The sequence below is a fragment of the Apium graveolens genome, chromosome 2, assembly GCF_009905375.1.
Source record: "Apium graveolens cultivar Ventura chromosome 2, ASM990537v1, whole genome shotgun sequence".
Taxonomy (NCBI): Eukaryota; Viridiplantae; Streptophyta; class Magnoliopsida; order Apiales; family Apiaceae; genus Apium; species Apium graveolens.
In genome coordinates, this window is record NC_133648.1 from 199,274,138 (window position 1) to 199,281,090 (window position 6,953).

The 6,953-nt window shown below is 40.7% G+C and overlaps 1 non-coding gene across 1 annotated transcript; it reads right to left on the bottom strand.

Moving 5' to 3' along the window:
* Positions 1–2,593: 2,593 nt before the first annotated feature.
* On the bottom strand, positions 2,594–2,700 carry LOC141709440 (small nucleolar RNA R71). The gene has a single exon (XR_012570016.1). It is a non-coding gene; the product is annotated as a small nucleolar RNA R71 (small nucleolar RNA).
* Positions 2,701–6,953: the final 4,253 nt, after the last annotated feature.

Sequence of the window (6,953 nt, forward strand, 5' to 3'; positions counted from 1 at the left end):
TTTTTCTAAATAGTCATTCCTATTTTAAAAAGCAAGATTTTCAGATGTTAATCTTTCACATGTTAAAGTCTGATCTCTATATGTAATGAACATGGTTTTAAGATATAATCTCAACTCAGTAATATCATCAGTATGAAAAGCATAAGTTGTTTGAAATTTAAATGAGAGAGTTTCTTGTGCCAATCCCAGCTTTCTTCAATTAATGCTCTACTCAACAGACAGATTGCAGAACATCAGTACTGGTTGAAAGCTTGGCTTCATAAATGTTACCATGCCTGTATCCCTTTGGAACAAATTTGCCTGTAGATTTGCTTACAAATTCACAGTGTTCTTCAAAGAAATCCACATGATAACCTCTGTCATATATTTGACTAACACTCAGCAGATTGTGTTTAAATTCCTGAGACTAGAGCTACTTTTTCAATGATGACATTCCCAAGATTGATATTGCCATATCCCAGAGTTTTTCCCATGTTGCCATTGATAAGTGGCATTTTAAACCATTTAGAACATCTTAAAATGGCTTAAATTGGTGCATTGAAATCAAGTATTTTGTGTATTTGATGCATTTTTCTAGTGTTTATGCATTTCAGGGTATTAGTTGCATTTTGGAGGAGTAATCTTCAAGAATAAGCCTTGGCATGTGTTCATCATTGAGAGAGGGAAGAAATGGGCAGATTACAGCGAAGGAACGGAGCAAACTCAGGAATTTTCCAGAAGGGTCCTGAGCGCCCGCTCAGCATTGCTGAGCGGCCGCGCAGAAAGCTGAGCGCCCGCTCAGCTATGCTGAGCGGCCGCGCAGGGTCGGGAAAAAAGATAATTTGTTTTAGGACTTCTATTTCTGTTTGGCTTCCACTTCTATGTAATCTGAGTTTTATGGGACTATTATATAAGTAGATTTGGAGACGTTTTTAAGAGAGAGGATCGTGGTATTACGCAAGGAGCGAAGGAGATAAGGAAGAAGACCGTTTTAGTACATGGCAACGAAGAGGAAGCATATTTTCTTGTGATTCTTGTTTCGTTGTAACGTTGGATGCTAGTTTTCTTACTTTGAACCTATTTACTCTTGTGACGTACTCTGATTTAATATAATTACTTTAGTTATTCTTTTCTTGTGTTTGTTTATCATGGTTTCATATGAACCCATGATGACGATAAGTGCTATTATGGGCTAATCGTGATCATGGGGTTGCAACGGATTTACTATGAAATTCTTTAGTTAATTGTTTAATACTTTAGTGTGTGATGATTGTATGATATCTAGTATTGGTTGTGCGTATTCGTCTTATGTGCGTCGCGAACATATAAGATAGGGTGTTAATCTCTTGTGAAGCGATGGTGGATCTTGAGATTTAGAACTTGCCATGCTAGCATAGGTTCATGTACGTTGTGCATGATTAGTGGGTAACTCTAACAGTTTTATTTGCGCTATGTAATCAAAAGGAATAACTTGTGCTTAAATCGTTGTGTTGTCAATTTCTGTAGACATATAGGAACTCAACATAATTGATGACTATTCAACTTCTATCTTAATTGTGGATGATTGGTAGAATGGTATTAGTACAATGAAAGTTGGCTTTTATCAGTTTCGTGTTATTCGATTAATATCATCACTGTCACATGCTAAAGGAAATAACAATAACTATTGAAGGAAGTAGTAATGAAGTTGTGATCTCATGAGTGTTTTATTATTGATAAATTGAAGTGTTAATTAAGTGATTAATTAAGTAGTTAATTATAGTTAATATTTAGTTAATAATTCTAAGTGTTAGTGTCTTAATATTGAGAAGTAATCATACATTGGTGAGTGAGTTTAATTAGACAATAAATTAGTCTGAGTCTCTGTGGGAATGAACTAGAAAGTATTCTATATTACTTGCGAACGCGTATACTTGCGTGAATATTAGCGTGTGTTTTCGCCCTAACAAGTTTTTGGCGCCACTGCCGGGGAGAAGGCGTATTTGTTTAGTTTATGTACTTACCATCATTGGTCATTAGGACTCAGTGATTAGGACGTAGTAGTTACTTATTGTTTCCGGTTGTGTTTCAGGTACTTTAGCGAGCGTTTATGCAAACTCGTTCTCGTACTCGCAAGAGGACTTTAGATACAGCTGAGGAGACAGACGAAGTTCTTGATATTCCGGAGAAGTTAGATTTTGAAGATTCGGATTCAGGAACTGAGCGGAAAGAACCAGTAAATATGGGTGATCGTATTGTTCAAGCTGATCCAGCTCTCATGGACTTTTCTCGACCAAAAATTGATGACATTCAGTCAAGCATTCTTCATCTGGCCATTCAAGCTAACACCTTTGAAATCAAGCCGGGCACTATTCAGATGGTGCAGAATTCTGTTTCTTTTGGAGGAGCGGCGACTGAAGACCCCAACATGCACATAAGGAATTTTGTCGAGATCTGCAGCACTTTTAAGTATAATGGCGTGACTGATGAGGCTATCAAGCTGAGGCTTTTCCCATTCTCACTAAGGGACAAAGCTAAGGACTGGTTACATTCTGAACCAGCTGGGTCCATCACTACGTGGCAAGATCTTGCACAAAAGTTTCTGGTGAAGTTTTATCCAATGGCAAAGACTGCTGCTATGAGGAGTGCTCTTACTCAGTTTGCGCAGCAACCTATAGAATCTATGTGCGAAGCTTGGGAACGCTACAAGGAAATGTTGAGAAAGTGTCCACATCATAGAATGCCTGATTGGATGGTGATCACGGGTTTCTATAATGGTTTGGGGGCCCATGCTCGATACAGCAGCTGGAGGCGCTTTATGGGCTAAAAGCTATACTGAGGCTTATAATCTTATCGAGACTATGGCTGCAAATGAGCATCAAAACCCAACTCAGAGGATGATGCCTGGTAAGGTAGCAGGTATTCTGGAAGTTGATGCAGCTACCGCTATTGCAGCACAGCTTCAAGCGCTGTCAATGAAGGTTGATTCTCTGGCTACATATGGAGTTAATCAAATAGCTATGGTTTGTGAGCTTTGTGCAGGTTCTCATGCTACGGATCAGTGTTCTCTTATCAACGAATCTGTTCAGTATGTGAATAATTATCAGCGACAACAACATCCTGTGCCAACGGCCTATCATCCTAATAACAGAAATCATCCAAATTTCAGCTGGGGGAATAATCAGAATGCTATTCAGCCACCATATCAGTATGCTCAAAGGCAATCATATCCTCAACAGGGAAGTGCAGCTGCACCTACTAGTGCTGATTTTGAGGAACTTAAGCTGTTATGCAAGAGTCAGGCGGTTTCTATCAAGACCTTGGAAAATCAAATCGGTCAATTAGCCAATACAGTGCTCAATCGTCAACCTGGCACTCTTCCCAGTGACACGGAAGTACCAGGCAGGAAGGAAGCTAAAGAGCAAGTCAAGGCTATTACCTTAAGGTCTGGAAAAGTTGCTGATGCTGAAAAAATAAAAGAAGGAGAAGCTGAAATTAGAGATGAAGAAGTTAAGCAAAAGGAGAAAGCGGCGGAACCAAGGAAGACTACTGTTGAACACACTCTGTCTGAGGGTAATACAGGGGAGAAACAGCTCTATCCTCCACCACCTTTTCCTAAGAGATTGTAGCAACAAAAGCTGGATAGACAGTTCAGTAAGTTTCTGGAGGTGTTCAAGAAACTTCACATCAATATACCTTTCGTTGAGGCTCTGGAGCAAATGCCTAGTTATGCAAAGTTTATGAAGAGTATTCTTTCAAGGAAGGTAAAACTGGATGACCTTGAGACCGTTGCTCTCACGGAAGAATGCAGCGCTGTTCTGTAGTAAAAGTTACCGCCAAAACTGAAAGATCCAGGTAGCTTCACCATTCCTTGCACCATTGGCAAGTTGACTTTTGACAAGTGCCTTTGTGATTTGGGAGCAAGCATTAATCTGATGCCGTTGTCGATCTTTAAAAAGTTGGATTTGCCTGATCCAAAACCCACATACATGTCTCTACAATTGGCTGATCGTTCCATTACTTACCCAAGGGGAATAGTGGAGGATGTGCTAGTCAAGGTGGATAAGCTCTTCTTTCCTGCAGATTTTGTTATTCTGGATTTTGAGGAAGATAAGAAGATTCCCATAATCTTGGGAAGACCTTTCTTGGCTACTGGCCGTACCTTGATAGATGTGCAAAAAGGTGAACTTACTATGCGGGTACAAGATCAGGATGTGACCTTCAACGTCTTCAAGGCAATGAAATTCCCTACAGAAGATGAGGAATGCTTAAAAGTGGATGTGATTGATTCTGCGGTTACTTCGGAACTCGATCGCATGCTAATGTCTGATGCATTGGAAAAGGCCTTAGTGGGGGATTTTGACAGCGATGATGAAGATGGCAACGAGCAATTACAATATCTAAACGCTTCTCCCTGGAAGCGAAAGCTGGACATGCCGTTTGAATCTCTTGGTACTTCTGACCTCAAGAATGCTGAAGGAAAGCTCAAACCATCAATAGAGGAATCACCTACCTTGGAGCTCAAGCCATTACCTGAACACTTGAGGTATGCTTTTTTAGGTGATGCATCTACTTTACCTGTTATTATTTCATCTGAACTTTCAGGTAGTGAGGAAGACAAGCTCTTAAGGATTTTGAGAGAATTCAAATCGGCTATTGGATGGACCATAGCAGACATCAAGGGGATAAGTCCTTCATATTGTATGCATAAAATTCTGCTAGAGGAAGGTAGTAAGCCGACTGTTGAACAGCAGCGCAGACTGAATGCTATCATGAAGGAGGTGGTGAAGAAAGAAATTCTGAAATGGCTGGATGCAGGCATCATTTATCCTATTTCTGACAGTTTGTGGGTGAGCCCCGTACAATGTGTACCTAAGAAAGGAGGTATCACTGTGGTAGCAAATGATAAGAATGAGCTCATCCCCACTCGAACAGTTACAGGATGGAGAGTATGCATGGATTATCGAAAATTGAACAAAGCCACAAGGAAGGATCACTTCCTTCTTCCGTTTATTGATCAGATGCTTGACAGGTTGGCTGGTCATGAGTATTTTTGTCTTCTGGATGGCTATTCAGGGCATAATCAGATTTGTATTGCACCAGAGGATCAGGAAAAGACTACCTTCACTTGTCCATTTGGCACGTTTGCTTTTCGCAGAGTTTCTTTGGGTTATGTGGCGCACCGACCACTTTTCAGAGATGTATGATGGGTATATTCTCTGACATGATTGGAAATAATGTCGAAGTGTTCATGGATGACTTCTCCATCTTTGGACATTCATATGATGAATGTTTGAATAATCTTCGCGCCGTACTCAAAAGGTGTGTGGAAACTAATTTGGTGCTCAATTGGGAGAAATGTCATTTTATGGTGCGTGAAGGCATTATTCTTGGGCATAAGGTCTCTAACAAGGGTCTGGAGGTGGACAAGGCCAAGGTGGGAGTCATTGAAAATCTTCCACCACCTAATTCTGTGAAAGGAATCCGTAGTTTTCTTGGTCATGCGGGTTTTTATCGGCGATTCATCACGGACTTTTCAAAGATATCTAAGCCGTTGTGCAATTTGCTTGAGAAAGATGCGCCTTTCAAATTTGATGATGAATGTTTGGCAGCATTCGAGACTCTCAAGAAGAGTTTGATCACTGCACCAATTATTACAGCACCAGATTGGAAAGAACCGTTTGAGATGATGTGTGATGCGAGTGATTATGCGGTAGGTGCAGTTCTGGGACAGCGCAAGAAAAATCTCTTCCATGTGGTCTACTATGCGAGTAAGACTTTAAATGGGGCCCAAATGAACTACACCACTACTGAGAAGGAGCTCTTGGCTATAGTCTTTGGTTTCGAGAAATTTCGATCTTATCTACTTGGTACTAAAGTAACAGTATTCACTGATCATGCGGCCATTCGCTATCTGGTTTCCAAGAAGGATTCGAAGTCGAGACTCATTCGTTGGGTGCTTTTACTTCAGGAATTTGAGTTAGAGATCAAGGATAGAAAAGGTACTGAGAATCAAATAGCTGATCATCTCTCTAGATTGGAGAAACCCGATTCTACTTCACAAGATAGGACATTAATCAATGAATCTTTTCCGGATGAGCAGTTGTTTGCAGTTCAGGAGGAAGAACCATGGTTTGCAGATATTGTAAACTATCTCGTCAGCAATGTAATGCCTCCTAAATTGACCTCAGCTCAAAAGAAGAAGTTTCTGCATGAGGTGAAGTGGTATATGTGGGATGAGCCATATTTGTTTAGACAGGGAGCTGATCAGATCATCAGGAGATGTATCCCGTTCTGTGAGACGGAGGGGATATTACGAGACTGCCACTCCACGGTTTATGGTGGACACTATGGTGGTGAGAAGATGGCAGCTCGTATTCTGCAAACAGGTTTTTTCTGGCCTACTTTGTTTAAGGATGCTCATCAGTTTGTTTTAAGGTGTGATCGTTGCCAAAGAGTGGGAAATTTGACGAAAAAGGATGAGATGCCGTTAAATGTGATGCTTGAAGTCGAGGTCTTTGATGTTTGGGGAATCGATTTCATGGAGCCTTTTGTCTCGTCTTGCAATAATCAGTACATCTTGCTGGCAGTCGATTATGTATCAAAATGGGTAGAAGTCAAAGCTTTACCGACAAATGATACAAAGGCAGTGCTAAATTTTCTTCATAAGCAGATTTTTACAAGGTTTGGAACACCTCGGGTAATCATAAGTGATGAAGGGTCGCATTTCTGCAACCGTAAGTTCACTTCTATGATGCAGCGTTATAATGTGAATCATCGAGTGGCTACTGCCTATCATCCGTAAACAAATGGTCAAGCGGAAGTGTCTAACAGAGAGATCAAGCGCATTCTAGAGAAGGTTGTTTGTCCGTCAAGGAAGGATTGGTCTTTAAAGCCCGATGAAGCTGTTTGGGCTTACAGAACATCATACAAAACTCCACTTGGTATGTCCCCATTTCAGTTGGTGTACGGTAAGGGATGTCATCTACCTGCGG